General features: G+C 42.1%; 6 pseudogenes; all 6 read right to left on the reverse strand.

Moving 5' to 3' along the window:
* Positions 1-238: 238 nt before the first annotated feature.
* Positions 239-357, reverse strand: LOC114457020 (uncharacterized; annotated as a pseudogene).
* A 156-nt stretch (positions 358-513) lies between these two features.
* Positions 514-632, reverse strand: LOC114457042 (uncharacterized; annotated as a pseudogene).
* A 150-nt stretch (positions 633-782) lies between these two features.
* Positions 783-901, reverse strand: LOC114457000 (uncharacterized; annotated as a pseudogene).
* Positions 902-1,051: 150 nt separating this feature from the next.
* Positions 1,052-1,170, reverse strand: LOC114456978 (uncharacterized; annotated as a pseudogene).
* A 154-nt stretch (positions 1,171-1,324) lies between these two features.
* LOC114457037 (uncharacterized) lies at positions 1,325-1,443 on the reverse strand (annotated as a pseudogene).
* Positions 1,444-1,597: 154 nt separating this feature from the next.
* Positions 1,598-1,716, reverse strand: LOC114456970 (uncharacterized; annotated as a pseudogene).
* Positions 1,717-23,267: the final 21,551 nt, after the last annotated feature.

Consider the following 23,267-nt stretch of genomic DNA (forward strand, 5'->3'; position numbering starts at 1 on the left):
CAGAATCTGAAAAAACATACATACAGCATGACAGCATTAAGGCACACTTTGTTGGTTTCAAATAAAAGTGTTTAAAACTTACAGCACACGGCATTCCCAGACAGTCTCCCATTCAAGTACTAACCACGCCCAGCTTTGATTAGCTTCCGAGATCAGGCTTGTTCAGAGCGGTATGGCCGTAAGGAAGTGGCAAGAACAAAAAAAAGCCTTCTCATACACTTCAAATAAAAGTGTTCAAAAATTACAGCACACGGTATTCCCAAACAGTCTCCCATTCAAGTACTAACCATGCCCGGCTTTGCTTAGCTTCCGAGATCAGACGAGATCGGGCTTGTTCAGAGCAGTATGGCCGTAAGCAAGTGACAGGAACAAAAAAAGCCTTTTCATACCTTCTCAATCACTGCACTTTTGGTGGATTGGAGACTGTGAATGCAGAATCTGAAAAAAAAAACACACACACAAAGCAAGGTTGCATTTAGACACTCTTCTTTGGTTTCAAATAAAAGTGTTCAAAACTTACAGCACACGGTATTGCCAGACAGTCTCCCATTCAAGTACTAACCACGCCCGGCTTCGATTAGCTTCCGAGATCAGACGAGATCGGGCTTGTTCAGAGCGGTATGGCCGTAAGCAAGTGGCAGGAACAAAAAAAGCCTTCTCATACCTACTCAATCACTGCACTTTTGGTGGATTGGAGACTGTGAATGCAGAATCTGAAAAAACATACATACAGCATGACAGCATTAAGGCACACTTTGTTGGTTTCAAATAAAAGTTTTCAAAACTTACAGCACACGGTATTCCCAGACAGTCTCCCATTCAAGTACTAACCACGCCCGGCTTCGATTAGCTTCCGAGATCAGACGAGATCGGGCTTGTTCAGAGCGGTATGGCCGTAAGCAAGTGGCAGGAACAAAAAAAGCCTTCTCATACCTACTCAATCACTGCACTTTTGGTGGATTGGAGACTGTGAATGCAGAATCTGAAAAAACATACATACAGCATGACAGCATTAAGGCACACTTTGTTGGTTTCAAATAAAAGTTTTCAAAACTTACAGCACACGGTATTCCCAGACAGTCTCCCATTCAAGTACTAACCACGCCCGGCTTTGATTAGCTTCCGAGATCAGACGAGATCGGGCTTGTTCAGAGCGGTATGGCCGTAAGCAAGGGGCAGGAACAAAAAAAGCCTTCTCATACCTACTCAATCACTGCACTTTTGGTGGATTGGAGACTGTGAATGCAGAATCTAAAAAAAAACAGACACACAAAGCAAGCTTGCATTAAGGCACACTTTGTTGGTTTCAAATAAAAGTGTTTAAAACTTACAGCACACGATATTCTCAGACAGTCTCCCATTCAAGTACTAACCACGCCCGGCTTTGCTTAGCTTCTGAGATCAGACGAGATCGGGCTTGATCAGAGCGGTATGACCGTAAGCAAGTGACAGGAACAAAAAAAGCCTTCTCATACCTACTCAATCACTGCACTTTTGGTGGATTGGAGACTGTGAATGCAGAACCTGAAAAAAAACACACACACAAAGCAAGCTTGCATTTAGACACTCTTCTTTGGTTTCAAATAAAAGTGTTCAAAACTTACAGCACACGGTATTCCCAGACAGTCTCCCATTCAAGTACTAACCACGCCCGGCTTTGTTTAGCTTCTGTGATCAGGCGCGATCGGGCTTGATCAGAGCGGTATGGCCGCAAGTAAGTGACAGGAACAAAAAAAGCCTTCTCATACCTACTCAATCACTGCACTTTTGGTGGATTGGAGACTGTGAATGCAGAATCTTAAAAGACATACATAGAGCATGCTAGCATTAAGGCAAATTTTGTTGGTTTCATATAAAAGTGTTCAAAATTATCAGAACACAGTATTGATGAACTACAAAACAATTTTCCTTTCCTTCTGGGTCAAAGGCAAACCTGAAGGACATTCAAACTAATGCAGTTATCAATTTCTTGATAAGTTACAGGGTATAGTCCAAAGGTCTGCAATCCATAGCTCCGGAGCCAGGTGTGGCTTTTTCATCCCTCTGCTGTGGCTCCCTGTGGCTCTGTGGAAAAACAGGTGTGTGTAACTTGGAGAGGAATCTATAACTCTGAATCACCTTTTGGGGATGACCCTGGCCATACCCCATGGGAGCTTTGACTACTTTTTATACTCAAGCTTGAGTAGGTTTTCAAGAAAAGTCTCCTCACGGAGGTCAAATCCACAAATTTTCGCTAAGTGACTATGAAACTGAAGATCAGCTTTTTGTTCTTAATTACAAGACATTTAGTATTTTATTTTAAGATAACAACGACCCAGTCTTTTTTTTTCCAAAGTTTAAAATATTTTTGTTCTCAACACATATGTAACTTGGTTTTCTCCTTAGCAGTTAACTGATTTAATAAATGCATTACACTATAGTTTGTTTTATACAGCATAAAGGTAATAAAACACTGTTATATGCAGTTGTAGCTTAACTTTAAATGTCAAAAGGGTTTGTGGCTCTTAATGCTTTCTTTTCTGTTTGAAATGGGTCAAAATGTCTCTTTGACTAATAAAGGTTGCTGACCTCTGATAGTCCATTTACTATGTATTTAAAATAAAAACTGGAAAGTTCCAAAATGCTCCACTGCAGAGCTATGAGATCAAAGATAGCTACGCATTACCCTGAAGAATGGACACTTGAAATGTCTCATTTTTCGTCACAGATACTCTATGGTCTATTTTACCACCTGATTGAATAATTGATTTAAACTACCCTTCATTCTTGTGTTTTTTTTTAATGTTTTAATTTAACACACAAAGCAGTTCAGGTATTATTTTTTTTTTTGAAACTCAATGTAAGAAAAGAAACAAAACTAAATACTATCACAACAACTCATCACGTAAAAAAAAAAAAAAAAGCACCTAAATTAGAACTATTTTGAACACATTTTTGATGAAAATAAGAACGGCAACAGAAATACAAAAAAACAAACACACACACAAGCTGAAAGACACACACACACATGCACAAACAGGATGCTGTGGACATGCATTAATGGAGAGGTCTCAGAGTAAATCGGCCGAGGGGTATTCCATAAAGGAGGGTTAACAAACTCTGAGTCTATCCATAAACTCTGGGTCAACATACCCCGCGATGGGAAAGTCTGGGTATCGGATTTCATTACAGCTGGTATGAAGTGGGTCAATCAACCCTGAGTATGTAAACCTTGGGTTACTGACGTGCCATCATCAATGGATCGAAGATGAGTTGAGCTGTCATGGCAACCACCCGGAAAATAGTGATTTATTCACTGTAATGGGTGAAAAAAGCCGGTGTTTGAGGAATATGAGCCTGTTCTAAAGGTGCGTTCAGTCTTCAGTGATTATAGTGGCATAAATCACCTGTAATTAGTCACACTTTTTGGTCGCTTTATCACTTTATTGCTTCAGTGACGTGACGAGCGGTGAATAATATGAATAAATATGAATAAAATGTGTCAGAGGAGACGTGTCAGCAGCATAGGATGGCTACATAGAGAGCCCTCCCGTTACACTGGATATTAAGACAGTAAATGCCGTTTGATATTGCATCATTTATATTGATTTTCTTTCTGGTCTCGGAGAGAGCAGACGTGTTTTCACTCGCTTCGATAACACGACCTTGAGAGATTAACAGCTCACAGCTGCAGCTGGACAGCCTGAAAAAATGGTTAAAAAATCGACTGCAGGCCCTCCAGAACCTGATCCGGGTTTGGAAGAGATCAAGGAGATGATACGCGAGGGTCTACAAAACCTCAAAGACGATCTATCTGCCGAGATAAAGTAATTGGAAAAGACGCTGGAAAAATCACTGGAAAGCCTTCAAAGTGAAGCAAAGGTACTGAAACAACAGAATCTCATGAATGCTGAAGAGATAAAACTACTGAACGCGAGGGTTGAAGAGTTGGAACAAAAGGAAAGAGAGAAAAATGTCATCATTACAGGCTTAAAGATAAAACCCAGGATTTACGCGAGTGCGCTGAGACAGGCAGCGGACCCGAGTGACGAAGACACAAAATCGATTGAACAACAGGTCATTGACTACTTGGAGTCGAAGGACATTGTGTTGAACCCTGACAACATCAACTCCTGCCAACTCCTTCCAAAGCGTAATGACAACAGAGCCGTAAAAATCACCTTCACGAATGTGAAATTCAAAGGAGAACTACTGAGGCAAGGCAAGAAACTGAAGGAAACGAAGGTTTTTATGAATGTAAAATTGACAAAACGTAATGCAAGCATCGCATGGAAGGCACACCAAATAAAAAAAGGGGGAAAAATTCAAAGGAAGTGGACAAGAAACTGCAGGATTTATATCACACCACTGGGAGAAGAGAACGGAAAACCAATCTTCATCTCCAATCTCCAATATAAATTTGTCTGTAAGAACAGATTATATAAACCAGGTGGTGGAGTAACATTATACATAAAAGATAACAATGAAATGGAGATACTAGAATTGATGAGTACAACTGTGGAAGGCAAGGCAAGGCAAATTTATTTGTATAGCGCATTTCATACTCAAGGCAACTCAATGTGCTTTACATGATAAAACATTCAATTTTTTAAAATCAATAAGAACATTTAAAATCATCAGTAAAATCAATTAAAATCATCAGTAAAATCATCAACAAACACGACATCAACAACATGACCAAAAATCTCTCTCTCAATCATATGCAGTAGAGAATGAAAGTGCCTTTAACTTTGATTTAAAAATGTTCACATTGGATGCTGACTTCAGCTCTGCTGCAGTTTGTTCCACTTCTTTGCAGCATAACAACTAAACGCAGCATCACCATGTTTACTGTGAGCTCTGGGCTCCACTATCTGACCTGTGTCCATAGATCTGAGAGACCTGCTGGGTTCATACCTGACTAACATGTCACTGATGTATTCTGGACCAAACCCATTCACAGATTTATACACCAGCAGCAGAACTTTAAAGCTGACTGGGAGCCAGTGTAGAGACTTTAAAACTGGACTAATGTGCTCTGACCTCTTTGTTCTGGTTAAGACCCGAGCTGCAGCATTCTGAACCAGCTGTAACTGTTTGATGCTCTTTTGGGGGATTCCTGTCAGATGACCATTACAATAGTCCAGTCTGCTGGAGATAAAAGCATGGACCAGTTTCTCCTGATTATTCTGAGCCATTAAACCCTTCACTCTGGAGATGTTCTTTAGGTGGTAGAAGGCTGTTTTTGTGATAGATTTGATGTGACTGCTGAATGTAAGATCTGAGTAAATCAGAACACAAAGGTTTTTGACTTGGTCTTTAGCTTTTAAAGATTGAGACTCAAGATAATTGCTGACAGCAGTCCTCTTTTCCTTGTTGCCAAAGACAATCACCTCCATCTTGTCATGGTTTAGTTGAAGGAAGTTTTCACTCATCCAGCAGTTTACTTTTTCTAAGCAGTCACACAACACCTCAATGGGACCATAGTCATCTGGGTTCAGTGATAGATATAGTTGTGTGTCATCTGCGTAGCTCTGATAATCAACCTTACAGTTCTGTAAAATTTGTCCTAGAGGAAGCATATAAAGGCTAAACAGAAGGGGTCCAAGAACAGAGCCCTGAGGAACCCCACAGGACATTGGTAATCTGTCAAATTCAAAGTTTCCAATGCTTACAAAATAGCTTCGCTCCTCCAAGTATGACTTAAACCATTGCATTACTTTTCCATTTAGTCCAACCCATGTTTGCAATCAGTGCAACAAAATTGTATGATCTACAGTGTCAAATGCAGCACTTAGATCCAATAGAATGAGAACAGATACTTTTCCTGAATCAGTGTTCAACCTTATGTCATTGATCACTTTGATCAGAGCAGTTTCAGTGCTGTGATGAGAACAAAAACCTGACTGAAATTTATCAAATATTTTGTTGAATGTTAAGAATTGACTCAGTTGGTTGAAGACCACCTTCTCAATGATCTTGGCCATGAATGGAAGGTTCTGATTGGTCTATAGTTAGCCAGTATAGAGGCATCCAGTGTTCTCTTTTTTAACAGAGGTTTCACAGCAGCTACTTTGAGGGATTTTGGTACGGTGCCTGATTGGAATGAGCAGTTAATTATCTGACACAAATCAATGACAATTGACTTTACAAAAGTTTTAAAGAAGTTTTAGGGTATTGTGTCAAGGCAACACGTTGATGGATTCAGCTGCTGAACAGTCTCCTCTATTGTTTTTGGGTTCACTGTAATAAACTCTAACATTGTAGTTGACTCATCCCTCAGTGGTTGAAGCTGTTCAAGCTTTTTGTGATTTTGCTGGTTTGTTCTGATGTTTGACCTTATTGATTGTATTTTTTCATTGAAATATACAGCAAATTCATTGCATTTTCCAGCTGACAGTAATTCAGGGGCTATCTGATCTGGGGGGGTTGTGAGCTTTTCAATTACAGAAAACAACGTGCGAGAGTTGTTGACATTTTTGGCAATAATTTCAGAAAAGTATTGCTGCCTTGCTTTGAACAAGCCATCATTGAATTTTCGCAGACTTATTTTGTATAGTTCTAGATGAATTTGGAATTTTGTTGATCTCCATTTACGCTCAGCTCTTCTACAGTCAGATTTCAAATTCTGCATTAGTCTCAGTCCTCCAAGGTGTTTTCTGTGTGTTTGGTTTTCTCTTAGTTTTGATTGGAGCCACCACATCTATGACATTACAGACTTTTGTATTAAACTCATCCAGAAGATTATCAACTGTCTCAGCACTCAATGTTGGTGTCATTGCAATGGCTTCCATAGACTGTGCACTTGTGTTGTCATTTATGTACCTTTTCTTTAAACACACATAACTAGGGGGAACAGATGTTACAGTCTCTAGGTCAAAAAACACAGAAATGATCAGATAGAGCTAAGTTTCTTACATCAACAGCAGAGATATCAACACCTTTAGAGATAATCAGATCCAAAGTGTGACCTTGAGTGTGTGTCGGACAAGTCACATGTTGTGTAAGACCAAAAGTATCCATTAAAGCATACAGTTCTTTGGCAGTTTTGTCCATGTTATTGTCTACATGAATATTTAAGCCACCTGTTATTATTAAAAAAGTTGTATTCAGTGCATACAACTGACAGCAGTTCAGCAAACTCATCCATGAATTCTCCAGAATATTTTGGGGGTCTATGAACTGCAGCTCCTCCAGAACTCTGCAGCACGAATCATCACACGGACCCCCTCCACTCACCACATCACCCCCGTCCTACAACAACTTCACTGGCTTCCCATAAAACAAAGGATCAACTTCAAAATACTCCTCATCACCTTCAAAGCACTTCATAACCTGGCCCCTTCGTACATATCTGACCGCCTCCACATCGCCTCCCCTGCCCGCACACTCCGCTCTTCCTCCACTCTCCAACTCTCTGTACCTCCAGCCAAACTCATCACCATGGGGCACAGAGCATTCAGCTACTGTGCCCCCCAGCTCTGGAATTCGCTCCCCACTAACCTCCGTACCATAGACTCCCTCCCACTCTTCAAATCACAACTCAAAACTCACCTCTTCAGACAATCCTTCTGCATCTAGTCACACATTCACCACACCAACACTGTACCCTGTTTTATTCCATTGTACTTGTTTTTATCTGTTTTATTCTGCTGTTTTTATTGTGTTTATTTTAATGACTGCCCTGTACAGTGTCCTTGGGTGTTCTGAAAGGCGCTTTTAAATAAAATGTATTATTATTATTATTATTATTATTATTATTATTATTAAATGACTAAAAACAGAACTCTTGAATCACCCTTCAGTAAGAACGACTTAAAGCAGATAAAATCACCAAATGTTACTTCTTTGCACTGAAATATTGATTTACAAATGGCAGCAACTCCACCACCTTTCCTGCAAGTACGACACTTATTGAAATAAATAAAGTCTTGTGGTGCACTTTCATTGAGAATAGTATTACTGATACCATCATTCAACCACGTTTCATTAAGAAATAAAAAGTCCAAGTGATGTGTCAAAATAATATCATTAATTAGTAGTGACTTGTTAACAAGAGATCTAACATTAAGAAGAGCTAATTTTAAAGACTTTACTGGAGACACTGGTGGACTTTTTGGATGACATGTTATAGGAGTCAAATTTTTATCTCTATAAAGCTATTTTTGCTTTTCTTTAATTTCACAATTTTACCTGTGTTACCTGTCACCACAGGAATTAAAGAAGCTGCATTAACTCCTAAGGCCCTGACTTTTTCTGGTTGTTCCTAAAAATAGAGCTATTGCAGTTCGGACCCAGCACACATCAGACCTGTGTCACTCTAAGATGAACACAGCTGGCTTGAGGAGAAGAGTGATCCTGGGCCTGGTATCATCGAGGAGGGATGGGTGGTGCTGATTGGTTCTTTAGAGGAGATAAGATGGGACCATGGTGGGGTAAAGGGTGGGGTGTCAGTCTTGAGCCAGCCAGAACCAGCTTGTTCATCTGGGCAGTTAAATCCAAGAAGGCAGGGGTAGGAGAGAAGCTGGATGAGGTGGAAGTAGGTGAATTTTGGGGTGAAGCAGGTGGGTCCTGAGATGTGGGGGTTGAGTTGACCTCTTCATTTTGGCGATTTTGATTTCTTGCTGGAATCTCATCGACTCCATGTTCTTTCCTTGTTGTTTTGTTCTCCGATGGTACATGTTGTCCTCTGTCTTTATCAGAACTAATAGCAGTGTGACTGGTGAAGTAAAACAAGTTGGATGTGAAAAGTTTTACTCCAGCCTTGTTTAGACACAGTCCATCTGCTCTAAAAAGATGACGACGTTCCCAAAAAATAGAAAAATTTTCTATAAAATTTAGTGAAAGGGCAGCACAAGCCGAAGACAGAAATTTATTCAAAGAGTAAATCCTTGAGAATTTCAGATCTCCTTTGCGGACTGGAGGTATCGGGCCACTGATGAACACTTTAGGCTGCAAACAGCTCACAGTTTTTAGCAGATGGGTGAAATCCTGCTTTAGCACCTCACACTCTTCCTTGGCTAAATCATTTAACCCAAAATGAATCACAACATTTTTCAAATGTGGGTAATCTGCAACGATATGCAAGATTTTGTCAGCCAGGTCTGATACTGTCATTAGGTAAGCAGATCACTTTCACGTTGCTGCAAAACATCTTCTGAGCATTTTTAACAGAAACGTCTCCCACTATCAGTGTGTGAGGTTGTTGCTTTGGCCTACCATGTCGCTTTTGTTTTCCTGAAGCACTTTCAGTCTTCGCAGGTCCAGAAGGTTGTGCTTTGCCCTCATTAGAGCAAGATCCTAGGTCATTCAGCAGTGGGGCGAATCGATTACCCAGTTCTACATGTAACTGGGTTTGTGACTTGGTGATACTCCTGCCTTTAGCAGATGTCCACTTTTGTGCCTGGGCAGACAAGGGAGTTGATGTTGAGGCTGCAGTCTGCGAAGTCAGTGCAGGCCTGTCCGTCTCATTATTGATATCAGGGCGCTTTGCTCGGCCCGTTAGCCTTTGAAGTGGATATGACTTTTTCTTAGGCTTAGCTCCCAGAGTATTCCAGGGAGGACTCGCACCTGTTGGCTTATCAACGGGAACAGGATCCTCCCTAGGCCTGATAGCTTTGTTAGCACGGGTTGGTAGCGAGTTAGCTTTATCCACTCCGCTGTTTTGAAACAGCGGCACAGTCGTATCATTATCATATCCACAGTGTCCATTAACCTCAATGTTTACTTGTATTCCTCGCACTGTAGTCTCCAGTTCAGTAATCTTTTGGAGAAGACTGCTGTATTCTGTTGTGGAAAGAGCCATTCTTCTGCTAGTTAGCTTGCTACTTGTAGCTAGCTAGCTTGCTACTTAGCTTTTCAGTTGAGCCAGCAAATAAAAAAGCAGTAGATGATTACCTCAGAGCCAGAGTCAGATGGTAAATGATAGAGTTTGATGTTGAGGTATCATATCATTTCTCAGAAGAAAAAGTTCATGTTTAGTAAATAAATTCCTCTGTGAGCTCCGCTCTGCTCTTTTGCTGCTGTCAGCTCAGCTGCTGGAAGTACAATGGAGTACAAAAGAGTAATGGAATGTCTAACAGTAAAAATAACGAGACCAAAGGGAGAGAACATATTAATCTGTTGTTTGTACTGAGCTCCTGATTGCAAAATAGACATATTTAATGACTCCTCCATGAACCGCCACCTTAATGTGGTGGAGGGGTTTGAGTACCCAAATGATCCTGGGAGCTATGTTGTCAGGGGCTTAATGTCTCTGGTAGGGTCTCCCAAGGCAAACAGGTCCCAGGTGACAGGTTTGACTAAGAGCGGTTCAATAGCCATATATGAAAGAGAAAAAACAAAGGCAGTTCAGTAGGAGCCGGAGTTTGTGTGCGAGATGGAGAAGTTCGGACTAGATATAGTCGGTCTCACGTCGACACATAACAAGGGCTCTGGAACCAGCCTTCTCGACAGGGGTTGGACTCTCTTCTACTCTGGAGTCGCCAATGGTGAGAGGCACCGGGCCGGGGTGGCTATACATCTTGCCCCCCGACTTAGTGCCTGTACGTTGGAGTTTACCCCGGTAGACGAGAGGGTAGCCTCCCTCCGCCTTCGGGTGGGGGAACGGATCCTGACTGTTGTTTGTGCCTATGGGCCAAACAGCAGCTCGGAGTATCCACCCTTCTTGGATTGCTTAGAAGGAGTTCTGGAGAGTGCTCCTTCTGGGGATTCCCTCGTTCTGCTGGGGGACTTCAACGCTCACGTTGGCAGCGACAGTGAGACCTGGAGGGGCGTGATTGGGAGGAACGGCCCCCCTGATCGGAACCCGAGCGGTGTTTTGTTGTTGGACTTCTGTGCTCATCACAGATTGTCCATAACAAACACCATGTTCAAGCATAAGGGTGTCCATATGTGCACTTGGCACCAGGACACCCTAGGCCGCAGTTCGACAATCGACTTTGTAGTCGTGTCATCAGACTTGCGGCCGCATGTCTTGGACACTCGGGTGAAGAGAGGGGCGGAGCTGTTAACTGATCACCACCTGGTGGTGAGTTGGCTCCGATGGCGGGGGAGGATGCCGGTTAGACCTGGCAGACCCAAACGTATAGTGAGGGTCTACTGGGTACGCCTGGCAGAGTCTCCCGTCAGAAGGAGCTTCAACTCCCACCTCCGGGAAAACTTCAACTATGTCTCAGAGGAGGCAGGGGAGATTGAGTCCGAGTGGGCCATGTTCCATGCCTCTGTTGCTGAGGCGGCTGATCGGTGCTGTGGCCGCAAGGTAGTCGGTGCCTGTCGTGGCGGCAATACCCGAACCCGTTGGTGGACACCGGGGGTGTGGGATGCCGTCAAGCTGAAGAAGGAGTCCTACTGGGCTTTTTTGGCCTGTGGGACTCCGGAGGCAGCAGACAGGTACCGACGGGCCAAGCGGAGTGCAGCCACGGCGGTCGCCGAGGCAAAAGCTCGGACATGGGAGGAGTTTGGTGAGGCCATGGAGAACGACTTCCGGACAGCTTCGAAGAGATTCTGGACCACCATCCGGCGTCTCAGGAGGGGGAAGCAGTTCACCGTCAACACTACGTATGGTGCGGATGGTGCGCGGCTGACCTCGACTCGAGACATTGTGGATCGGTGGGGGGAATACTTCGAAGACCTCCTCAATCCCACCGACACGCCTTCCAATCAGGAAGCAGGGCCCGGGGACCCGAGAGTGAGCTCTCCTATCTCTGGGGCTGAGGTTGCCGAGGTGGTTAAAAAGCTCCTCGGTGGCAGGGCCCCGGGGGTGGATGAGATCCGCCCGGAGTTCCTCAAAGCCCTGGATGTTGTGGGGCTGTCATGGCTGACACAACTCTGCAACATCGCGTGGACATCGGGGGCAGTGCCTCTGGATGGGCAGACCGGGGTAGTGGTCCCCCTTTTTAAGAAGGGGGACCAGAGGGTGTGTTCCAATTATAGAGGGATCACACTCCTCAGCCTCCCCAGTAAGGTCTATTCAGGGGTACTGGAGAGGAGGGTCCGCCGGATTGTTGAACCTCGGATTCAGGAGGAGCAATGTGGTTTTCGTCATGGCCGTGGAACTGTGGACCAGCTCTACACCCTCAGCAGGGTCCTTGAGGGTTCATGGGAATTTTCCCAACCAGTCCACATGTGTTTTGTGGACCTGGAAAAGGCATTTGACCGTGTCCCCCGGGGATTCCTGTGGGGAGTCCTCCGGGAGTATGGGGTATCGAACCTCCTGATAGGAGCTGTTCGTTCCCTGTATGACCGGAATCAGAGTCTGGTCCGCATTGCCGGCAGTAAGTCGAAATCATTTCCGGTGAGGGTTGGACTCCGCCAGGGCTGCCCTTTGTCACCGATTCTGTTCATAACTTTTATGGACAGCATTTCTAGGCGCAGTCAGGGCGTTGAGGGGGTCCGGTTCGGGGGCCTCACTGCTTTTTGCAGATGATGTGGTCTTGTTGGCTCCAACATACCGTGACCTTCAACTCTCACTGGATCGGTTCACAGCTGAGTGTGAAGCGGCCGGAATGAGAATCAGCACCTCCAAATCTGAGTCCATGGTTCTCGATCGGAAAAAGGTGGAGTGCCTTCTAAGGGTTAGAGATGAGGTTCTGCCCCAGGTGGAGGAGTTCAACTACCTTGGGGTCTTGTTCACGAGTGAGGGAAGGATGGAGCGAGAGATCGACAGGCGGATTGGTGCGGCGTCTGCAGTGATGCAGAGTCTGCACCAGTCCGTCATTGTGAAAAGGGAGCTGAGCCAAAAAGCGAAGCTCTCGATTTACAGGTCAGTCTATGTTCCAACCCTCACCTATGGTCATGAGCTTTGGGTCATGACCAAAAGAACAAGATCACGGGTACAAGCGGCCGAAATGAGTTTCCTCCGTAGGGTGGCTGGGCTCTCCCTTAGAGATAGGGTGAGAATCTCAGTCATTTGGGAGGGGCTCAAAGTAGAGTCGCTGCTCCTCCGCATCGAGAAGAGCCAGATGAGGTGGCTCGGGCACCTAATTAGGAGGCGTTCAGGGCACGTCCCTCCGGAAGGAGGCCCCGGGGAAGACCCAGGACACACTGGAGAGACTATGTCTCTCGGCTGGCCTGGGAACGTCTCGGGGTCCCCCCGGAAGAGCTGGAGGAAGTGGCCGGGGAGAGGGAAGTCTGGGCCTCCCTACTGAGGATGCTGCCCCCGCGACCCGGAAACGGCTAAGCGGAAGAAGATGGATGGATGGATGGATATATTTAAGGAGAGCCTAACCAAAATAATAGAAAAGGCTAAATACAAGAACATATTGATCTGTGGAGACTTCAATATAAACATTCTAAATCCCTTAAAAAAAACACACACATCGAAGACTTTATTAACTACATGTACACAAATGGACTAAAACCTTTTATAACAAAACCAACTAGAATCAATAAACACAGCTTTACACTAATAGATAACATCTTCACAAATATACAAAATTCAGATCTAACAAATGGAATATTAATAAATGACATTTCCGACCATCTACCAACATTTACAATATTTAATACTAACGACAACATCCATCCAGGAACACACGAATCAATAACATACAAAAGACTGGAAGGAGAAAAACAACTAGAAAATTTTAAACAACAGATAAGAACAGAAACTTGGAAGGAGGTTTTCACAAAACAAGATGTGAACATTGCATATGACACATTCACAGACATAATAACTACAATATATGATAAATGCTGCCCTTTGAAACAAATAACAATCAAACGTAAGACAAACAAAATACCATGGATTGATAAAAAAATTAGCAAACGCATGCAAAAAAAAAATACATTATATAAAAAACATCTTAAAGATAAAACATTGAAAACAGAACTACGATACAAAAAATACATAAACAAAGTCAACACTTTCCTAGGAGAAAAAAAAGAGAATATTAGGAAAAACAATTAAAAGAAAATAAAAACAAAAATCAAAAACTTTGGGAAATTATAAACTCCATAACTATGCGTAAAAGCAAAGAGGAAGCCACAGACCACTTTATAACAAACAACTTAAAGGAATACAATAAGAAAAAAATCGCAGAAGAACTTAATAATTTCTTTATAAATATTGGAATGGAGACTGGGAGAGGGATCTATCAACATCCAACACTTAAATGGAACCATTTTGACAAAGAGAATATCGAGAATGATAAGTATTTAACACTTGAAGAAGTAACGTAAGCAGAGGTGAAAGCAATTATTACAAACTGTAATTCAAAAAAATCCAGACATTAATAATCTAACTATGAGTCTACTAAAAAACTATAACAGCTGAAATAACCCCACCTCTAACATATATCAGCAATCTCTCATTCAAAAATGGTATTTTCCCAGACCAAATGAAAATTGCAAAAATCAGACCGATCCACAAGAGTGGAGATAAACGAGATTTCACCAATTATCGACCTATTTCAATATTACCGCAATTATCGAAAATTCTAGAAAAACTGTTCATGAAAAGGCTGGACAAATTCATAGAAGATAATAATATATTACACGAAGGCCAATATGGGTTCAGAAAAAAATGTTCAACAGCAATGGCTATAACTGACATCACGGAAAATATAAGAGATGCATTAGAAAATAATTTATTTGTATTCTGCATTTTTTTGGACCTTAAAAAAGCATTTGACACAATAAACCATGGCATTCTGGAAGAAAAACTTCAAAACTACGGCATTAGGCACAACGCCCTAAACTGGATTAAAAGTTATATGAAAAATAGGAGACAATATGTTGACTTCGAACAAAACATATCAATATGCCAAACCATACAATGTGGTGTGCCACAGGGTTTGATTTTAGGGCCAAAACTGTTCATTCTATAAATAAACGACATTTTCAAAGTCTCAAATTGCCTCAAACTAACACTGTTTGCAGACGACACAACCATCCTATGTTCAGGTAAAGACATTAAAACTCTAATAGAAACGACGAATGGGGAACTATCAAAAATCCAAACATGGCTCAATGTAAATAAACTAGCCCTAAACATCAGCAAAACAAAATTCATCAGTTTTGGAAATAAAAAATTAACAGAAAACATTAGACTGAAACAAGACATGGATATAATCGAACAAGTAAAAGTGTAAGTGCTGTGTGAAAGGTTTGCTGCTTAAATGTTTATACTTTATATATTTTATTAAAAGGTAAAGAGTTCATGATTTATGAGTGAAGTAAAATGGTTTACAAAATGGTTAATGTTGAAAAGAAATTTATAACTTAAGTTGTTTAATTGTTTTGACTATTTACCTGTATTTCTAGGGCGGAACCTTTGTTTAGCTTCAGGTATCAGCACGACGCAATTAACCGATGCACAGTCAGAGCGCAGATAAGTCTGATCGGGTTTAACCTTGTGTAAGAAACGTGTACTGTTGGACCAAGTTGTGTGTGTATGGAGCATCTACAAGCTTACACTACTGCATCATCTTTAAGTTCACACTGTGTGGAGCATCTTTAAGTTTCGCTTTTCATGACAAGCAGCCAACGAGGTATTTATTTCATGTTTAAGTTGTGCACCGCCATTTGTAGTGTGATTTGTGTAATGTGCTCATTCTCTTGTTATTTTATGTACGTGTTAGTTTTCACGGCGTGTTAAGACGGAGAGGAGGAGAATAAACGTCTGTGTGAGAAAACAACCTGTGTTTGTGATGTCGTGGAAGGAGCTACAAAAAGAATATAGAGCACTAGGAGTGTGGATAGATGAGAAACTGACCTGGAAAAAGCACATACAAGTAGTTAAAAAGAAAGTTGCCAAAAGCAGCTACATCCTATGGAAATTACAACAAATACTACATACCAAATCACTGAAGACAATCTATTCTTCCCTTGTTGGGTCACATTTAAATTACTGCTCAGAAATCTGGGGAAACACCCACAAAACGTATCTTGAACCTTTATTTAACTTAAAAAAAAGCAATTAGAATTCTATATAAAGCACCACACAACGCACAGACAAACTATTTTAAAAGGCCAAATACCTAAAACTGCAAGAAATAATACACTACAATACACAAATTCTCGCATTTAGGGCCTCACTTAAAACACTCCCATATCAAATACAAAAACGTTTCACATACAAACACACTGCTTATGAACTAAGACATAGTAATGTGTTTATGCAAAAAAGGGTTAAATCTAACACTGGAAAATACAATGCTTCATTCCATAAAGCGGGTTATGTTCAAACTCTGAGTATGTTCGGGCTGAAATGAGGGAAACTCTGAGTATCCCATTCCTCAACGCGAGGTATGTTCTTCTCTGAGTATGTTACCCTGGCAACATTGTCCGTGAACTAAACCTGGTCGCTGGCAGGTTTTACCAAAGAAACCCTGGGTTTCTACCTGGCTCCGCCCACCTGAACACCATTTCTGAACACTTTAATGAACCTTAACACTTTTCTCTGAAACACATTAGTAACATCACACACCACAGACGTGTTCACATCATTACTAATGTTGTGTTGCTTTACTTTTTTTTTTGTGCAAACAGTAGTTTTCTTTTGTAGGAGGATGAGTTATTATTAATGGGTTATATAAATAAGAATATTAATTATGATTATTAATATTACTTCAAATTTTGCGGGGTGCCACTCCTTTTACCAGGAGAAATATGTCTAAGTTTTTAGACTAAACTCATCAATGTGAAACCAGGGAAAAGTGAATTTGAACAGCAACATCTACACCATAATCACAGCTTTATTGAATCAGAGGAATCAAAGATTACGTTTAACCTTTTATTCAAAATTCAACAATTAACACAGTCAAAATATCAATAATAATTAAATCATGATAAAATGCATTTCTAGGCTAATAAATGTGAGGATTATATGTAATAAAGTGAAATCACTATTCTAGGAGAATGCTAGTCTACTAAATATTGAATAAAAATGCAGGATACATATTTGAATAATAAGATCATAAAATCAAAGAATAAAATCATAAAACAAAGGAGAAGACAGACAGGGGAGACGAACAGACATGAATGAGATAAACTGGGTGTGGAACATGTTGTGAGTGTGTGTAAGTGTGTAGTTATGGAAGTATGTATGTGATCTATTGTGGATGAAGTTTGCTGATTAAAGTTCATTCAGGTACCTTGAAGATGATGTCAGGGTTGGACCTGGAGGTGCTGTTTGAAGCAATGCAGTAGGACGTGCCACCGTTGACTTTTGTTGCGTTTCAACAGAGTGTAGCCCCTTCAGCCGATCCAAGCGGTTCTGGCCTTCACAGCTGGGTTAGAGAATGGCTCGTGGCTTACCCCAATGGGTCGCGGGCCGGGCTTCTTTTTGGGCTGTTACGCACGTCACTAGATGCTGGATTCGTCCGAACCAAGCAGCTGTTGGTTTCAAAAATCTAACTGTTTCAACTAAAAATAAAATGAAATAAATGAAAAGGGAAACGCGTTGAGCATGAAACGCCAGCGTCCCAAAACTGAATTTTTGGGTGGCTTTCTTTCTTTTAAAAGGTTATCTTTGAGACTCGCCTCCCAAGAGGGAAGCTTCGTTGATTGGTTTAAAGTTGCCAGCATCTCAGCTGGCTGCCTGTGGGTGTGTGTGGGGTGTGTGTATATGTGAGACAAAGACAAACAGGAGGGATGATTCCTAGATTTACACATTAACCATAATAATGAGTTCAGCATATTCCAATAATCTTTTCAACATCATATCTTGAAATATGTATTAAAAAAGAGTTTCATACCAAACACGACTGGAAAATAGCCTAGGACCACTTTAGGAACCGGTTCATGAATTTTACTTGTAATTACTCATAAACATAAATGTCAAAAATCATGTTATGCCTCTTCTTTACTATATGGTTGCAGTAGATACCTCAAACTAACTTTTGTGATGTTTTCTGGTATTTTTAAGCACTTTTTAAATGATGAAACATTTATAAATAGCATTCTGTGGGTATAAAATTATCTGAAAAGAGTGGAATAGTTCAGACAATATTTGCAATTTCAATTTCTGCAGAAACCATTCCAATAATGTTTTCATTTGTGACTTTTCAAACATAATACAATTTCTTTGTTCTCCCTTCTTCACTGGGGACACATCTCAGAGAAGGCCTAGGCAGTGTCCTTGTGTGACAGCTCACCACAGGGGGTCAGGGGTCAGTGGGACAGTTCTGTGATCTTACAGCATCCCAAAGGTATCTGTTTGTAAAGGAGGGAGAAGACGGATGTTCTTCCCCTGTGTGGAGTCGTAAAAAGAGTTCGTACTGAACATTTCAAAGAGTGGCTCAGTCTTTTTGGCTACGTTACTGGGTTCAAAAGGCATAGCTGGGGCAGTTGTTCTGTAAATAGTTTGTGATAAACAAACAGACTCCTGGGTTAATTCCTGTGAGGAAGAGGGTCTTTAGGCTTGATGTGGTTTGGTTCCCTACACTTTATAACATTGTGGATGCAGAGCATTAAGTGAAAGTCACTGAGAGGTCACTGAGAGGTTGATCTGCATTCAGTGACGTCTGTAGTAAAGGTCACTGAATACAAACCTGTGGATAATGTAAAGGATGAGATGACTTTGAAGGTATGATGGCGCAGTGAATTGTGACGCTGCTCTTGGAAGCAATGGGTTGTGGATTCTCGTCCTGCTTCAGTACTTTTTACTTTTTTCTAGATGACTCTGGCGACAATATTACATTAAAAATCAATATAAATGATTCGATATCAAGCAGCAGTCACTGTCTTTATATCAGGAGGGCTCTTTATGCAGCCATCCTATGCTGCTGCCATGTCTCTACAGACACATTTTATTCATATTATTCCTCGCTCGTCACGTCACTGAAGCGATAAAGTGATGAAGCGACCAAAAAGTGTGACTAATTACGGGTGATTTAAGCCACTATAATCACTGAAGACTGAACGCACTTATAGAACAGGCTTATACTCCTCAAACACCGGCTTATTTCACCCATTAGGGTGAATAAATCACTCTCTTTCGTTTGGTTGTCATGGCAGCTCGAGTAAATCTATGATCCATTGATGATGGCTTTTTATCGTGCGCGTGCACGTAAGTAACCAAAGGTTTACATACTCAGGGTTGATTAACCCACTTCATACCAGCTGTAATGGAATCCGATACCCAGAGTTTCCCATCGCTGGGTATGTTGACCCAGAGTTTATGGACAGACTCAGAGTTTGTTAACCCTCCTTTATATAATACACCTCAGATCTGATCAAACTCAAAACTGTCCAAATGATTTATAAAGTAAAGGTTCACTTCCAAAAGGGTTGCAGAAAAGATTTTTAGAGAGAGAATGGGAATATAATAATATAGGAGAACTACATTTCAAGATGAAAAATGCTGGAACAACAGTTAAAAGGATGAGTATAACAATATCAGGGGTTAAATTATGGAACTGCATAAGGGATGAAATAAAACAACATGAACCAGTTTAAAAAGCTTTTTAAATCATATATTGTTAGTAAATATAAGAAAGAAGAGTAACAATTTTACCAAGTACATGTCATATTTACATTCATGTGTATGTATATGTTTGATGTGAATGTATTATCTGTATATATAAAACTTGTGTAGATTACATATTGTTAAAATGGTAATATAAGCTAAATATTTTTTTGTCTGCGATTATCTAGAGAGCCTTGTTTAGTTTTGTTGTGATAAGGTAGGTTTGTATAAGCTTTGCTTCAACCTACACACTTTTGGCTTAAGGATTACACAATTGTTTGTTTTTGTATTTGCTTATTGTGGAGACTGCCAAAATAAATCATAAATTCAAATATTTTTAATGCTTCTATGCAGGAAAAAAGGAGGAAGATGTTAATGCAGATTTTCTTCCATGGAGCAGTCAGGGACACGGTTCATGGACCAGAACCAGGACCAGGACTACGTCCATGGTCCATAACCAGCTTATGGTGAACTCCTCAACACTGGTTGGAGTGGTGTTGATTCTGGAGCAGATAGAGACAGACGTTGGCCCTTTCTAAAAGAAAACCCACAATATTTTTTTAAGTCAATGTTAATAAATATTGAGTTGGTTTATATATTCATTTTTACTTTGTGTAAATGTAAGCGGTCGAGACTCTGCGTTGTGTTTAGAGATGATTTATTCTGACAGCTGACAGCAGCAGGAACACACACACAAATCCTCCAGTCAGTTTTCCCCATAAACATGCCTCTCTCACACGGAGATTGTTAACAAAAGGGCGGTATATACCACGTATAAACTACTACAACAGGACCTAGCATACCTGACAGCAGCAGGAACACACACAAATCCTCTAGTCAGTTTTCCCCATAAACATGCCCCTATACAAAACAAATGACATAAACATGTGTTACAATATGTCGGAAGCACTTTAGAACAGGTTTAATTCAGCCAACTAACTTAGAAACATAACTAATAAAGATATACAGTATTTATTCGGACAGCAAAGCCGCTTACCGCTCACACGGAGATTGTTAACAAAAGGGAAGAGGTAAGGGCGCGGGAAAACTAGACATAAGCGGAAGTGTCACATTTAAAACTGAACGTGGGGATACATACATAAATTAAGGTTCCACATACTGATTTGGAGATCTAACTTGTCAGGTATGAACTAATAAAATAAAATAAACTTAAGATGACAGATTTGTGTAATTATAACAATATTTTACATGCATACATAATTGACCCTGTTACACTCACCCCCCTAGAATTATACAAAGATCTGGGTAGTAACACAATCCACATATACATACAGACCATTAAGAACACAACTAAATTACATGTAACAGCAATATCAGCCTCCTATTAAAAGGATAAGAGAACCAGAGATTTGCTCTCGGCGTCTAGCAAAAACTCACAGTACCCCATAGACAAAAAGAGGTGCCTTATACACCACACTTACACAGGCCAACGATGTGGGCGAGTAAAGAAAAGTACGAAAAGAGAAAAAAATTAATTGTATAATGGCAGCATGTAACTGTATCAACATAAAGAACAGCTCAATAGAACATCCCACTCAAAAACTCACACTTCACACATGAAGAACAGGACGATCACCTGACTGAACTCCTAGAATGGGCCCAAGTTGTGCAATGGACTCAATCAAGCGGCACACTGGTTTGATGACTCTGCCAAATCGTGAGGTAGGTTGGCCATCTGCATCAGTTGTTTGAGGGGGAGTGGCACGTGGTGGTTGAGGTAGGAGAGCTGTGGAAGTTGTTGGGGGGTCCAGACAGGGCCACCAGCATCAGGCAATGCTGCAATAGAGGGAGGTGGTTGACAGTCTAAATCAGGGGGCTCATCAATGGGGAACTGCTCACAAACCCACGAGGCAGTGCGGCCATCATCCCAGCCATCAACACTCGAGAGAGAATCAGCAAGGGATGGCTCAGCTGTTGCAGCTGCAGTGTTCAAATCAGACACATCATTCCAATCAGATTCAGGGCGGGCATCAGTCATGTTGAGGGCAGACAAGCCTTGCATCACCATCCAAGGCTTCCTCCAGCGGAAGGAAGTTGGCCTGAAGCAGCAGGTTACGGTGAACAACACGTTTGTTTCCCTCCGGATCCCTGATTCGGTAGATATGTAGAGCAGGTTTGGAGGCCACCACAGTATGTACAACAGGCTGCCATTTGTCAGAGTTTACGTTTCCCTTTGACGCCTTTGTTTACCAGCAGCACCTGATCACCAAGACACAGGGGCTGACCTTTGACTCGTTGATTGTACTGGTCACATTGATGTCTCTGCTCAGCTGTGCAGTTCTTCTGAGCCAGGGCCATAGCACTGTGCAGGCCTTCCAAAAGTGACTTCACATAGGCATCATAGTCACACACAGTCACATCACGGAGCATGTTCTTGAAGAGGAGGTCAACCGGCAACCTAGGAATTCTCCCGAACATCAAGTAGAAGGGCGCGAAGCCGGTGGTCTCATGAACAACTTTGTAAAGTGATCAGTGATCACAAGAACATTCACAGATTTGTTGTGATTGTTCTCAGCTGACCAAAAGTCAATACACACAAGCTCAAGAGGAGCAGATATTTTAATGCTCTCCAGTGGGGCTCTTGCGGATGGCTCAGGAGTCTTGCTGAGAACACATCTGTGACAGTGCTTCACATGATTGCAGACATCCTTCTCCATGTTATCCCAGAAGAAACGCTGGCGGACCAGAGAAAGTGTGTGGGGCTGACCTTGATGACCAGCGTGGTCGTGAACACCTGACAATGCATCTTTCTTCAGGGTCTCAGGCACAACAAACTGGAACCTCTTCTGTTTTGTCGAGGGATCCTTAGTGACGCGATAGATTCCATTCAGAAGTGTTAATTTATCCCATTGCTTCAGGACTCTCAGAGTTGGCTGGCTCTCATTGCAGCGTTCACGTCGGGAAGGTCTACGTTTCCTGTCAACATAATGAGCAACCCTTGAGATGACTGGGTCCTGCTGCTGGTGTGACTGAAGCTCAGCAAAAGACAAAGTAGGCATCACATCCTGGCCAGGAGATTCCAAGGTGGTGAGGTGGTCAGCCATGGAGGCTGCACGCTGCCCGGGAGCTGAGTCCCATTCTTCCAAGGAGGAGAGAAGAGAGGAGACATCATCTTCAGACATTGAGCCTATGATAGCAGCAGAGTGAGAAGGACCCCCCAGAGATTGTGGCTGGCACGTAAGTCGGAAAACATCCTGCACACATCCATCACTGACGTCACATACCTGGTCCAACAGCTCAGAGTAAGGTTCACACAGCAGCCGCTGCCTCAAAGGCTTCACAAATGGGTCTCTACTAAGGGCAACTGCCACCACATTTAGCCTGCCGGGAATGTGTTTGATCTCAAAGGAATATGGGGCCAGCTTAGAGACCCACCGCTGCTCACACGCATCCAGTTTCGGTTTGGTCAAGATGTATGTGAGAGGATTGTTGTCGGACCAGACAGTGAAACGATGACCCTTTAGCCAGTGGCTAAATTTATCGCAAACCGCCCACCTCAGAGCCAAGAATTCCAGCCTGTGGGCGGGATAGTTGGTTTTGCTTGCAAAGGCGATGGGTCTTTTCTTCTCCTCATCAGCAGACACTTGCGACAGTACAGCACCCAGACTGTCAAGCGAAGCATCGGTGGAAAGAATGAAGGGCTTATCAAAGTCTGGGTGTGCCAACACCACACTGTTGAGGAGCGCGTTTTTCAGATCTCCAAATGCTTTCTCACAGGCAGGAGTCCAATCCTGAGGAGTCAGTTCTCGGAAGGTGCCGGCTCGTCTCCGACTGAAGGAGCCTTTGGTCCTCCTCTTCTGCCCAGCAGTCAAGGCGTAGAGTGGCTTTGCGATGGAAGAACAGCCGAGAATGAAAT

The sequence above is a fragment of the Gouania willdenowi genome, chromosome 22, assembly GCF_900634775.1.
Source record: "Gouania willdenowi chromosome 22, fGouWil2.1, whole genome shotgun sequence".
In the NCBI taxonomy this organism is placed as follows: domain Eukaryota; kingdom Metazoa; phylum Chordata; class Actinopteri; order Blenniiformes; family Gobiesocidae; genus Gouania; species Gouania willdenowi.